The sequence below is a fragment of the Cannabis sativa genome, chromosome X, assembly GCF_029168945.1.
Source record: "Cannabis sativa cultivar Pink pepper isolate KNU-18-1 chromosome X, ASM2916894v1, whole genome shotgun sequence".
Classification (NCBI taxonomy): Eukaryota; Viridiplantae; Streptophyta; class Magnoliopsida; order Rosales; family Cannabaceae; genus Cannabis; species Cannabis sativa.
In genome coordinates, this window is record NC_083610.1 from 29598730 (window position 1) to 29614134 (window position 15405).

Genomic DNA, 15405 nt, shown 5'->3' on the forward strand with positions numbered 1-15405 from the left:
AGACGGATACTCAAACGTTTCCACCGCCTTAATGGTAGATTGATCTAGTCCGTTGATCTTTTGGGAATTCGAATCGTGCGTTTCCCCCACCGTACGATTGGTAGGTGAAGACGCCTGTTCCTCATGCACTTTTGCCTATAAAAGCCACCACCTTTCCTTCATTTCGGTTACTTTCCATTCCTTGCCATTTCTGCTCGAATTTCTCAGAAAGAAAATTTCTCAAAGTAGCACAAACTGCTTTAACACTTAAACACTTCCTTTAATTTTCCAGTGTTCGGTTTTGCCAGTGCTTCTCAACTCTCACTCAACCATACCCAGTACCCCCAGTTCAACAATCAACTGTAAGTTTCTTGCATCTTTAGATAATAACATGCTTACATTTACTTTGTTTGTTTTCTGGGTTCGCACTTAGAGATTTCTGGGTGTGTGATTGTTTAAGTTCTTCGAGTTCTGCTTTATGTTTACTGTGTTAGTTGTAGAGTCGCCATTGTCATGCCTCTGTTGTAGGCGTACAGCTTTGTTTGAAGAAGGCCATGTGTTCTTCGATTAATAATTGCTTAGGGCATAGGAAGACTTTTCTCTTTTCTTTTCCTTTTTGCAAAATCACTTTTCTGCGATTTTACTGCACCCGACACTTGTTCAGGGATTCTCTCTTGAGTTTCTCAGGCGACACGTGTCCGGAGGGGGCCTCTTTCCAGCGGTTAGGGGACCCCCACTCCCTTTTTTCTGATTTAGGGTTTGGTATGGGGCCTAACTGCTGGGTTTTTTCTTTTTGTCTTTCTCAGAACATAAAATGTACGCACGGCTCGAAGTCTTCGAAGAAGAAAGGGAAAAACATAGCCACCCTGGAGGAGGTTTCTCTGGGACCTGTTGCCCAGGAAGGGTACAAGTCCCGTGCCACTGGTTGGGAAGCGGCCGAGCTTCGGTCGACCCTGACTTGCCCTCACCAGCTGGAGAACATCATTAATGTGGCTGGGATCAAACCTTCTACCTCAGGGACCTTCCACCGGCCTCCCCGTGACTCGGAGACGCCTAATCACAACTATGACGGCTTCGGGGCTTGGAGTCAGACCCACTTGATGGCCGGTGCCATGCTCCCGCTCCAAGATTACTTTGTGAATTTTCTTGTTTTTGTCGGCCTTGCGCCATACCAACTTATTCCTCAAGCTTACCGCCTGCTCTCAGGCTTATTTATTTTTTACACCGCCCGCGGCTGGGGGGCTCCCAGCCCGGCGGAAATTTTATATTTTTATGAACTTGTATCCGTCCCCAAGAAAGGGGACAAACTTAAGGATGGTTTTTATGGGTTCCGGATCCACCCTGCTAACGAGGGGATGGTTCCATATAATAGGCAGACTCATGTTAAGGAGTACCGCCACCGATTTTTCTTCTCCTCCGGGTTCAGGGCCGTGGACCACCCGGAGCTTCTCACGGAGTGGGTGCGGATCCCACCTTACCAGCGGACGCTCCCCACTCAGGCTTTCCTTCGAAGGGCCCAAGCCTTCGCCTCCTACGACCATGCCGATCTTGATGTCGGGGGCCTGGTCACCACGGAGAATTGTAGGAAGGCTAAACTTATCCTTTCTCACCAATCCGTGGATGACTCCAACCTCTCCAAGGTCATCTGCCCTAACGTGAGGGCGCCGGTTGCGGAGAAGGCCTTCCGGGATGAGCTCATTGCTACGGCAGAGAAGAAGTACCAAGATTATCTCTACCGGAAGGCCCAGGAGAAGGCGTATTCTAAGGCCCAGGCTGCCTCTGGGAGAGGGCTTCGCGTGGGGAGTCCGGTGGTGCGAAGGAGCCAAGCCATCGGCGGGAAGTCCGAGGCAAAATTTTTTGACAAGATTCTTCAAGAAGAGATTGGGGGTCCTTGGCCACGGGGCCCCTTCGTCTTGAAGGTTCTTCTGAGAACCAGACTTCCCGGCCTCAGCCTTCAGCCCTCGAACCAAACTCGGGTGCTCCCGGTGCTAGCACTTCCGGTGCTGGTGGTAAGTCTCCCTTGATAATTCGCTATGTTCCTTCCGTTGATGAATATACCAGTCATAGGCCCATAGGGTTTGACGAGCGTCTCCGTAGGTTTAAGATGCCGTCGACCCGGTGGGGGGATCATTTGAAGGAATTTTATTTTACGAACTTAGGAGATTACCTAGGTCGGTCCCGGATGGGCTCCGGCCCTCCGGAACCTATTCCCTTAGGTCCGTCGGCTTACATAGCGTCCAGCTGGTTTCGGCCTTCGGACAGTTATCTCGGAGATGATGCTGCCAGCATTAAAGTTTGGGACTTTGCTAGGGCCGAATTAGGAAGTTTGGGTAGGAGTAGTTTATTTGATGCACCTTTTATAAGCAGTTTCTCACGAACTTCTAACACTTGCTTATTTTATTGGAACAGGTACCTCCATGGATGCCATCCTGGAACAGCTTGCCGGGGTTCACACTCCCGTGGCTCCTCCGGCTTTCACCCCCTCTCCCCCGGCTCCTTCCTTGAAGGTTTCTTCCGGCGCTCCTCCCGAAACCATTGACTTAGTGGATGACGAGGAGGTGCTTCCGGGAGAAGGCCAGGGGAAAGGGTGGGACTTCTCGGAGGAAGCCGCCGAGGGTGCTGGAGAGCCTCAAGCCCTTCCAGTGGTAGCAGAGGAGGACGAGGAGGAGCCTGAAGTGGCTCTGATTCGCAAGCGTAAGGGCAAGATGATTGCCCAGGACGAGCCGAAGAGGCCTCGGAGGGCCGACACTCCTGCTCATGGCCTAGACGGCGGGGTTTCTCCGATGGAGGAAAATCCTGCTCCTCCCCACATTGATCTTACCCCGATTCCGGGGGATGAGGTGAGGCAGGAGCTTCGCATAGCCAAACACAACTACGCTATGGACGAGTACTCCCGGGGATATGCCGAGGTGGAGGCCCTTAGGAGGATTCTGCGAGCTGAGGTTGAGGCGAGCATCAACCATCCGGATTATCATGATCCGTGGAACCTCAACCTGGACCCTTTAACGGACTGGTTCCGTCCCCTCCTAGGGCCCACTTTGGCTCCCTTTGCCGCGGAAATGACCGGTGAGTTTGCTTCCCAGCTTACACGCTGTGCGCCCAAGCGGTTTGCCACTTGCGCTTCCCTGAACTCCATCTTCCAGGTCCAGGACCTCAGCCATTCCCTCACAGTGGTAAGTACTTTGCAACTTTTTGCGTTTCCTTTTTGTTGTTTGTATTTTGTTTTTTTTTTCTTTGAGTAATTTTTCCTTGCGCCCCGTTATGGTTCAGCTTGCTGCTGAGGCTGGTCGTCTCTCCAGGAACATCATAAACCATGGCTTCGCTCTGTCCGACTTTGGGGACATGAACGACGTCAGGAAGGTCCTCCAAGACCTCACAGCGGAGAGGCAGATCTACCGGGGAGGCTGTAGGCGCCGAGAGCAGCGGCCAAGGCCAAGGAAGAGAGGGCCGAGGCCAAGGAAGAGGAGGCCACCCGGAGGGAGGCTCAGGCGGAGGCCATGATCCAGGCCGAGGCCCAGCGGAGAGGCAGGATGGAGGCCCATCACCAGGAGGAACTAAGGGCTCAAACCGAGGCTGCCGAGAAGGCCAGGCGAGATCTTCGGGAGGCCAGGGAGGCTTTGGATGAAATGGCCGCCAAGGTGAGGTCTCTAGAGGAGACTCACCAGTCGGATATCGAATCCAAGGCCGCTCTAGCTGCGGAGTTGAAGGAGCTTCGGGACTACAAAGATCAGTCTACCAGGAAGGCCAAGAGGGCCGAGCTCCTTTCTCCTGTCTCCTGCGCCCGGTGCCCGAAGCGCTTTGACGATGGTGTCTACATGGCTTGGGCCACCAACGATCAGAGTATCAAGCTCACTTTTTATCCCAAACCCGAGGACATGATTGCCAAATTTCGGGAAAAGAAGAAGAGGCTTGATGCTGAGCTTGAGGCACGGATTGGACCTCGTCTTCCACCGCGGGCTGACTGAGCTGCCATATTATTGACCCAGATTTTACCCGTTCTTCTTATAACTCTTTTTTTTTTTGTTTGTACATATTTGCTGCTGCCTTAGAACAATTTACATACAGGCGGCAGCTTTTATTTGAAGGGGAGACAATTTAAGGCCTGTCCCCGGGCTATTTACATGTGTATGACCTACCCTTTGGGCTAGGATATTTTTTATTTATTTATATATATATGCGATCTTTTTTTTTTTCACACTTATATATTTCAACCTGTCCTTTGGCTCAGGGTTTTTATACTTATGCTTTTTATTTTTGCGCATATTTTTTGACCTGCCCTTTGGGTCAGGATATTTTACTTAGCTTGACCTGCCCTTTGGGTCAGGATATATTACTTAGCTTGACCTGCCCTTTGGGTCAGGATATTTTACTTAGCTTGACCTGCCCTTTGGGCCAGGATATTTTACTTAGCTTGACCTGCCCTTTGGGTCAGGATATTTTACTTAGATTGTTTTTGTTTGTCCGTGCGGTATACCTTAGTACCCCCCTGAGTGGCATAGAAACTTTGTTTTTAAGGCACTCAGTTTTATTTAATATAGAGGAGGCATACATTTGGACGGTACAAACCCTTTGAACAAAATCTAAGTTTAATTCGCTACTGGTAATATTTTCTGAGGTGATCGGCATTCCAGGCTCTTGGGACAGTAGTTCCGTCCATTCTTTTCAGTTTGTAAGTGCCAGAACCGATTTCGTCCTCGATTTCATATGGTCCTTCCCAATTTGGTCCAAGTACCCCCACTCCGGGTTCTTGGGTGGCTGGGAAGACCCTTCTTAGGACCATATCCCCAATAGCGAATTTTCTGTTTTTAACCTTGGAGTTAAAATACTTGGTCACCTTCTTTTGATAAGCGGCCATCCGTATTTGGGACTCATCCCGGAGTTCTTCGACTTGATCCAGAGCTTCTTGGAGCAGGGCCTGATTGGTGGCCGGATCGTAAGTCGTCCTCCTGTGGGATGAGAATAATGTTTCCACCGGGACCATTGCTTCACAACCGTACGCCATTGAGAACGGCGAGTGACCGGTTGTGGTTCTGGGGGTCGTCCGGTAGGCCCACAATACCATTGGCAATTCTTCCGGCCAGTTATTTTTACAGGCCAGCAACTTCTTTTTCAAGGTGACCTTTAGGATTTTATTGACTGCTTCCGCCTGGCCATTTGTTTGAGGCCGGGCAACCGCGGAGAAGCTTTTCACTACTCCGTGCTGGTTGCAAAAGTCAGTAAATTCCTCGCAATCAAATTGCTTTCCATTGTCTGAGACTATTTTGTGAGGCAAGCCGTATCGACACACTATGTTTTTAATAACAAAGTCCAACGCCTTCTTAGCAGTTATTGTCTTCATAGGCTCAGCCTCTGTCCACTTGGTGAAGTAGTCCACTGCTACTATTGCATACTTTACTCCTCCTTTTCCCGTAGGTAGAGACCCGATGAGATATATGCCCCAGACCGCGAAGGGCCAGGGGCTGGTCATCAAAGTGATCTCATTTGGAGGAGCTCTCGGTATGTTCGCGTACCTTTGGCACGAGTCACATTTTTGGACATAGTCTATACAATCTTTTTTCATTGTTGGCCAGAAGTATCCCTGCCTCAATATTTTCTTTGAGAGGCTGGGTCCTCCCGTATGATCTCCACAGAACCCTTCATGGACCTCCAGCATGATTTGTCTAGCTTCAGGGTCCGATACACACCTTAAATAAGGCATGCTGAGTCCTCTCCGGTAGAGAATTTGATCCATCATTACATAACGATGAGCCTGATACTGAATCTTTCGAGACAGTGCCCTCTCTTGGGGCAACTCACCTGTGGTTATGTATTTCATGATGGGGACCATCCAGCTGGGTTCTTGCCCAACCGTTTGTGTGGTCTCTTTTATTTTGATGCTTGGCTCTGCCAAGCGTTCCACTGGTACTACCCCCAGCTCTTCGATTTCGCTATCCGAGGCTAACTTAGCCAGACAGTCCGCGTGAGCGTTCTTTTCTCGGGGGATTCTTTCTATTTTATAGTCCGTGAACTCGTGGAGCAGTTCTCGGACTATTGTTACGTACGCGGCCATCCTTTCGCCGCGAGTTTGGTATTCTCCGAAAACTTGGTTTACGACCAGCTGAGAATCGCTGTAGACTTCCACCCTCTTGGCTCCTACAGCTTTAGCCAATTTTAGCCCTGCTATCAGGGCCTCATATTCGGCTTCATTATTCGAAGCTGTGAAGTTGAATCGGAGTGCTTTGCCCGGAGCCGCAACCCGTAGGTGATATCATAGCCACTCCGGCTCTGAACCGTTTTCATTAGAAGCTCCATCCACAAATACTCTCCAAGTGGGGATGGGTGGCTCCGGTGTATTGGCTGTTGCCTCGGCTTCGTTACATTCGGTGATGAAGTCCGCCAAGGCTTGGCCTTTTATGGAAATCCGGGGCACGTAATGTAAGTCGAACTGACTCAGCTCCATTGCCCACTTGAGGAGTCTTCCGGATGCTTCAGGCTTCTGGAGAACTTGCCGGAGTGGGTGATTGGTCAAAATTCTGATCGGATGGGCTTGGAAGTATGGTCTCAACTTCCGTGATGCCATCAGGAGGCAGAATACTAACTTTTCAATAACCGGGTACCTTGTCTCGGCCCCTATCATGCGTTTACTAACATAGTACACGGGGTGCTGAATTTTTTCTTCCTCCCGGACTAGTGCGACGCGACCGCATGCTCCGGAGACGGCCGGAGTAGAGGAACAAGTCTTCTCCAAGGACGGGTTTTGACAGGATAGGAGGCTTAGCCATGTGGTCTTTTAACCTTTTGAATGCCTCCTCGCATTCATCCGTCCATTCGAACTTTTGGCATTTCTTCAGTATGTTGAAGAAGGGTATGCACTTGTCCGTGGACCGTGAGATAAAGCGGCTCAGTGCGGCTACCTTTCCGGTCAAACTTTGCACGTCCTTATGTTTCTTGGGGGATGGCATGTCCAGGAGAGCTTGGATTTTCTCCGGGTTTGCCTCGATCCCCCTTTGGCTGACTATGAAGCCCAGGAATTTTCCCGACTTGACCCCGAAGGTGCATTTTTTCGGGTTGAGTTTCATGCCGTATCTCCGGACGACATCGAAACATTCCTCTAAGTCGCTTGCATGGCTGTTGCATGCTTTGGATTTGACGAGCATGTCGTCTACATATACTTCCATGTTTCGTCCCAGGAGGCTTTTAAACATCCGGTTAACCATTCTTTGATAGGTTGCTCCGGCGTTTTTCAGTCCGAAAGGCATGACTAGGTAACAGTATACCCCCTTATCGGTCCTGAAGCTAGTGCACTCCTGGTCTGCCGTATGCATTTTTATTTGGTTGTACCCAGCATAGGCATCCATGAAAGATAGCAGCTTAAACCCGGACGTGGCGTCCACCATCTGGTCAATCCTGGGCAGCGGAAAGCAGTCCTTTGGGCAGGCTTTGTTTAGATCTGTGAAATCTATACAAACCCGCCAAGTCCCGTTTGGCTTGGGCACCAGGACCGGATTGGCTAGCCATTCCGGATAGTATACGTCGCGGATCATGCTATTGGACAAAAGTTTATCCACCTCTTTCTCTAAGGCCTCGGCTTTCACCGAGTCGAGCGGGCGTCCGGGTTGACATTGAGTACATGGGTGATGACATGAGGGCTGATGCCGGTCATGTCTTCTTGGCGCCATGCAAAAATGTCGATGGTGCCCTTCAGTGTTTTTATTATTTTATCTTTTTCCTCCGGATCTAGGCTTCTCCCTATCCGGAGTACTTTGGTGGAGTCGTCGTCGCACACTGGTATCTCTTCGACGTCCTCCATTGGTTCTACGACCCTTTCGGATCCTATGCGAGGATCCAGCTCGTCTTCTTCAGCCTTCTCTACTTCAGGGGGCCCCCGGACCATGAGTACTGGCAAGTGGGTGGCAACGTTGTAACATTGCCTGGCCTCTCCTTGATTTCCCCTCACCGTTCCGACTCCGGCTTCCTGGGTAGGGAATTTTAGGCATAGGTGTCGGATTGAAGTTATTGCACCAAAGTCGACGAGGGCCGGTCGGCCTAAGATTGCGTTGTAGGCTGTTGGACAGTCTACCACCACGAAGGTGCAATACTTGAACGTGCTCTGGGGGGTATCCGGGCACAGGGTAACTGGGAGCCTGACTTTTCCCATCGGGATTAGCGTTGTCCCGTTAAACCCTGTGAGCTGCGATCCGCTAGGAGAGAGGTCCCGGTCGGTCAACCCTATCGCAGTGAAGGCTTCTTTGAAGAGCAAGTTCACGGAACTTCCATTGTCAATTAGGACCCTAGCCACCACTTTATTTGCGATGGGGGTCTCTATGACCAGCGGGTCGTGATGGGGAAAGCGCACCGTCTTGGCGTCTTCTTCCGTGAACGTTATGGGTTGGTCCATTAGCCGAGGCCTTTGAGCTGGGAGTTGAGTGACCTCCCACACCTCACTGTGTCTTGCGGCCTCGGCATATCTCTTTCGCTCCTTTCGAGTGTTTCCTCCGATATGGGGACCTCCGGAGATCATGGCTACCCGTCCATTAGGCCGGGGCGGTAGTCCGGGTATATGCTGGGTGTCACCTGCGGGAGCAGCTGGAGGCAATACTCCTGCTGTACCCCCTGGTGTTCCCGAAGGCATACCCCCTGCCAACCGGCCCCGGGTTAAGGTGGGGCAACCTATTTTTGATCCACTCATAGAGGTGGCCCAAACGGATCAGATTCTCAATCTCATCTTTGAGATTTTTACACTCGTTGGTGCTGTGGCCAATGTCGTTGTGGTACTCGCACCTTTTACTCGGATCTCTCTGGGAGCTGTCTCTGTACAATGGCTGGGGTCTCCGGTAGTGCGTATTCTGCCTTGTGGCAAAATATACACGTTCCTGAGAGTCCGTGAGCTCTGTGTACTGGGTGTATTGGGGTGTGTACCCCTTCTTTTGGCGCTTCTCTCCCGTTCGGGTGCTGCCCTTGGAAGACCTTTTGCTTCTCGACCCTTGGGTAGGGCCTGTTAAGCTAGCGGTTGGGGCAGCCTGTGTAGGAGTCCGTCCATTCACCCCGGACGGGTTGCCGTAATGGGAAGATGCCGGGGGCAAGGCTTGGCCCTGGCTGTATCCGGGAGTAGCAGAAAACTGTATGCCACTTATCGGAGGGGTCGCGGTCGGGACAGTACCCGAGGGCGATACTCCTGGCATGTATCCTGCTATCCCGGTGGGATAATAGCCTCCGTAAGCCACGATCTGGGCTTCTTCGAGGTTAATATATTTTTGGACTCGCTTCGGAAGTCCCGAAGGCTAGCGGCGCCTTCGTCGTAATTCGTTCCGCAGGAGTCCCGGTGCGGATTCCAGCTTGGAGAAGCGCAAGCTGTTGTCCGTCGTCGACCTTCTTGGTCTTCGAGGCTTCCTCTCGGAACCTCTTGATGTAATTCTTCAAGGTCTCGGTGGGCAGTTGCTTGATGTTGGTCAAGGCACTAACCTCCAAATTGACCTTCCTGGCGGCGACAAATTGCCTCCGGAAGTTGGTTTGGAGTTTGTTCCAACATCCCACCGATCCTGGTTCCAATTTCTTGAACCATTCCTCTGCCGATCCGCTCAGGGTGAGGGGGAAGCATAGGCATTTGGCGTCATTGCTGACCCGCATGACTGTCATGACTCGGTTGAATCGTGACAAGTGATCACTGGGGTCGGAGTTCCCAGTATATGCCGCCATCTCGGGCATCTTGAAGTTTTTAGGGAGCTCCGCCTCCAGGATATGTTTGGCACAAGGCTCCCGATCCTCACTGTCCGAGTCGGAGTCATCTCCCTTCTGCCTCCGGGAGACTCGGGCAATATCTTTTCGAAGTATGGCAAGCTCTGCCATAATCCCTTCGTTTACAGTACCCGAGGAGACTACGGGTCTGTATCTTTTTTGGTCAAGGTGATCCCGGAGGTCACCTTGATTCCCATTGATTTGATTTCTCAGATCAATGGGTGGACATCTCTGTCCTCCTCTCCCTCTACCCCCTGGTTCCTGGTGCACGGAAACGCTTTTCCGGTCCCCTCGATCCTGAGGGCCAAGACTCCCTCTTTGGGGCTTGCCCCTCTGCGGACCTTTCCCTTTAGGGAAATCCGAGCGGACCTTTCGCGGATCCCGCGCCTTTTTCTTTCGACCAGGGGCAGAAGTAGGGTTTTTTGCTTGGTTTTCCTCAGCAGGGTGCCTTATAGGGCTAGGTTCCCTAGGCCTTTGCTGCTGGGAATTAGGCGAAGACGTCGCTGGCTCCCCGTCGAGTCCAGCGGCCATCGCCTTGGGATGCACGTGAATACCAGCTGCCTCCATGGCTTTCTGCATGGCTAGCATCACCTCATGCATCTTTTGATTTTGCACTTTCTGAGCTTCGATCTCAGCTTCGTGATCGATAGCTTTTTGTCTGAGGAGCACCAGCTCTTGGTAGCTTCCATCATCGTAAGCGTACTCGTCGAGGTGTTCCTCGTGGTTTTCATCTGGAACTTCTTCCTCGGACTCCTCTGCTGCCCTTGAGGCTACATCTTCCTCATTGGGATCTTGAGCGTCTTCTAGAGGGCGAGGATGACGTGTAGCTCTTGTCTCCACCATTATCGTGAAGTTAAATGCTTGTTGTGAAGCAGCTTTCCTCAGCTCTCAATGAAAGCACCAAAATGTTGACCGAGGTTTTCGGCAACTGTTAAAATATATTTATGATAATGAGCTGTAAGAAAGCGAGATGAAGACTTTTTACGTGGTTGGGGCGTTAATGAGCCTTAGTCCACGAGCCACTGCTATTAATGGATGTATTTAATACAGATTCTACACTTGAGAGAATGTTTTTCTCTTTAATACAGAGAATGTTCTTGGTGAGTTTTTGTTCTCTTCTTGCTCTTTTGCAACCAAGATCCTCCGACCCCATTAAATGAGCTTTGAGGGGGTATTTATAGTGTTTTGGTGGGGTAATCCCTAGAATTGTTCTTACACATGTGTCTGTAAGTATCCATAAAGTTGGGCATTTCCGATGAATATACCATGGGTGATGCATGGTCAAATCCCTAGGTGCTATAGGGCTTTTATGGAGAATGTCCTTTTTGTCTTATGATTGACGTGACTCTTCGTAGAGTAGCCGTCGCTAGACTTAAATGATCATTACTGTAGCGCTGCTGTTTGGGGGTTGTGCCGTCAGACTTTATTGCGTGTTACAGTCCCAACACGCTTCCTCCCATGCAGCATTAAATGCGACTTGATTTCTCGGGAGAGACCTGACACATCCCGGAGAGCCTTCACGCTATGTTGGCTTCCAGGAGTAACTTGTACTCCGGGTGTCTCCTCCGGGACCCACGTTAATAGCGCCTCCTGGTGGCATAAAAAGACTTAGCAAATCTTTCCAAGTTATCTGATCCACGTGTCCCCTCTTGACTGGTCCACGTATTTTGGGCGAATTTTGGAGCAACAATAACCATCTAGATTCTTTCTGGAACTTAATTTAAATTTTTCATTAAATATTCTTATTTAAGTTGATATTTAGTTATCTACAACTAACCAACTTAAATCTGAATATCTTTTGAATTTCAAATTTCAAAATTAAGTTGAGGAATTTTAGGCATTGGTTATTAAGATTCTTTAGATATTTTTTTTAAGTTAATATCTTTTCGAATATTAACTTAAAATGGAATATTTTCAAATTAAGTGGTTACAACTTAATTTTTGATATTTAATTAAATTTAAATTTGAAAATATTTAAGTTTTAGATTTTTTCTAGTACAACTTAAATTAGATATTTTTTCAAATTTTGTGGAAAAGATACTTAGTCAAATAAGATATTTTCTAGATAGTTATTTCTAGACTACTTATTATTTCTAATATTAAATAGGAAAATATTATAAATTGTGAAATTAATTATTTAATTAATTTTGGTACAATTTATTTTAAGTATATTTTTCCTAGTATTAAACTAGAAATTAATAATTAATCCTTCTCTACACTTAATTATTTATTTCTTGAATTTAATACATTTAATTAATTTGAAAATTAAATATCTAAGTTGATTTTTATCATCATACTTAAATATTTCTTTTTCATGACATTTAATTAAATAGAAAATTATTTTTAGTTGAAATTTATTTTTTCAACTAAATTTAAATAATTTTCAAAATATTTTTTTTTTATTTTATTAATCAATTTTCGAAATTGCATTTCTTAAATGCTAGAATTTCGAATTTTATCTTGAAAAATAGATTAAGTTGTAAATTAATTATTTATTTTAATTAATTCTTGGATCAACTTAAATCAATGATTTTTTCATTTATTGATTAATTTAAAATAAATTGAATTAAAGTATATTATTAGAAATTGAATTAATTAGTCAAAGGAAAATCTAGATAGATGATATTTTTGCTTGAAGTATTTTTCTAGTGTATTTAATTAAATAGAAAATTAATATTTAAGTTGATTTTCATCATCGTACTTAAATATTTGAAATTTTTCTTATATATATTTAATTAAATAGGAAAATTATATTTATTGTTGTAAATTAATTTTATTAATTAATTTTGGGCCAACATTAAATTAGAATAATTTTTCTAGGATTTATTTTTTATTTTAATATGCATTTTTCGAAAACTGTATTCTTATATACTTTAATTTTTCGAAATGCAATATATATTTATAGAAAATTAAATTTGAGTTGTAAATTAATTTAAATTAATTTTGTAACAACTTAAATTGAATATTTTTCTAAATATTTATTGGAAATTATTACTAAGATGGAAATAATTCATGTTATTTTCATATTCATCTAAGTAAAATTTATAAATATTAAATTAAAATTTATATTTGGAATTTTTCATTCTAAATTTGAAATTTTAATTAAATAAATATATATTTAAAATAAATAGAATAAATAAAGAGAATCAAAGAAAATATAACTCTCTTTAAATAATGAGCTTTATTATCAAGAGACATTCGATCTCCATTGTGGGTTTTACACCGTGTTTGTTTTAGTGAGTAATCCTCCCTAATGGAGGAACGTTCATTAGCAATTTCGCACCGTTTAACCTCGCATGATAAGTAGTTTGTAAGTGTTTTGTATGGTATGGATCACCCTAATGGTGGCGACCATACTTGACTTGCAAATTATGAAATAATGGTGGAAGCTCATAAGATAGAATTGCCTTGACTCTCGCCTAAACGGGACAACGCTGAATTCCAATCTTGATCGAATAACAGGTTGCTAGAATGTTTAACATTTTAGACGAGCTGACAACTCTATTCAATGAATGGTACCTTTGACTCTCGCCTAAACGGGACACTGATATCAGTTTGTTGAAAACCTTGGAAATTATTTAGGATTGTAAGCTTTAGTATTTTCACTTGTCATTCCTACTTGCTATATACTTATAATTTCTGAATTGTGTATGAATTTATATTGAACCATGTTATTTTCTGTTATTAAGTTGTAGTTTAATTTCGAATCTTCATTGTTGGTCTAACTTGGCTTGTTTATCTAATGAGATAAATCCCTAGTGGATTTTCACCATTAGACATTCATAATAGTGTTAGATCTCGAAAGATAAATATTGTATATGCGACATCTAGCTGTTCATCAATTGATGACACCTTAGACTAGTATTTTTACGATATGAAACAAGAAGATTGTATAAATAAGATTACTTTGACTTTCGCTAATCGAAGCATCGTTGGATTCTTATTTTAAACGAAATTATCCTAATTCCTCTTAGCTTATTCATTTCGAATTAGCTTTAAAAACATATTGAAATTCCGTATTTTAATATTCCCAGTTTGATTATTTAATTAAATGATTAATTAAATGCGGAATAATAAAGCGGTACCGAAAATGTTTTACGTAGTTACGAATGCAACTCGTAACTCCGGAGAAACCCGTAAAAACAAACAGTGCATAAAAGTAAAAACACACAAGATTTTTGTACGTGGTTTCAACAATCCTTTCAGATTGTTACTAGTCCACGGGGCCACGCCCAGAGATAAGATTCATTAGATCGGTATCAAAAATACAAAGTAATTGACTTATGCATAAATAGACTCCCTCTTATTGTATGCCGCAAGCTTGATGTATTCCACCTACTAACCGAATCTTGATAAAACTCCAAGAGCTCGAACTCCCTTCGATCACCTTGAAGAGTGCTTGAATCCTCCCGATTCAAGGCTTAAAGGCTATCTCCCGAAAGCCTATACAACCATCTCCCGAAGGTTGTGTGCTTGTATCCTCCCGATGCAAGACTTCAAAAGTAATCTCCCGAAATCTTGTAAATACCCTTCTCCCGAAGGTGCACTGATGTTCTTCTTCGTTGTAGACTTGAATACAGACTCAAGACAATACAAACAACAAATAAACAGAGTAAGAGTAGAACAACTCTTCTCTACAAAACAAAGACTCTCTTTTCTAAAGGTATGAATGAAATTCAAAGATACAAGAGAGGTACCAAGAGAGGTACTAAACAAAGACACTCTTTCCTTAAGATATGAAAGCAATTCTAAGTGTATGAAAGAGATACAAAACCTAGCAGCTATAAGATGTATTTATAATGAATATACATCTCATAGACAGCTTACATTCGGTCTGAACAAGACCTCAACCCACTAGAAACTTCCCTAAAATAATTCTTCAATCGATCCAGAATTTCCGTTTCGTACATACGGAATCGTGGGCGATAACTACAACTTTCCTTTTATAGAAAAGGAAAGTCTAGCTCCGGTTTTCTCTTCAAGAAACCTGATCTAAGAAAATGGGAAACTCAACACAAGATCAGATTACACAGCTGGTTAGATAAAAACGAAATGGGTAACCAAACTTACCATTTTTACCTTTTTTCCAAAAATAGGAAAGCTAGACAACTTTCCTTTCAAGTTTGATTTACACAAATATGGAAACCATATCAATATATGCCAGCCGAAATATACATTAAATAATAAAATATTTTTGTCAATTGAATATGCCAAAAATGGAATTAACAATCTCCCCCTTTGGCACTTTGATTGACAAAACATTTTATTATGAGAAAACCTGCATCAAGTGTTAGAAACCAAAGCAAATAGCTTTTTAAAGATACAAGAGTATAGAAAATACTCCCCCTGCATGAAAGCTCTCTAACACATAAAACATATAACTTTTTTTGGACGGAAAAGCTTGCAAACCGAAGAACACAACTTTTTAAATGGAAAAGTGTTAAACCACAAACAACTTTTTAAACAGAAAAGTGTTAAACCACAAACAACTTTTTAAACAGAAAAGTGTTAAACCACAAACAAGCAACTCCCCCTAAAACCAAGGGTCGAGAGTTGTAACAAAGAGTTCAATGAATCCAAAAAAAATATGCCTACTCCCCCGTTTTGTCTATCAAGGAGCCAAAGATAACAAAAACAAACATGAACAAAGTCATAAATTCAAATAAACATTAATAAAAAGCAAAAGATAAAAGATTGAACCACTTATTCATC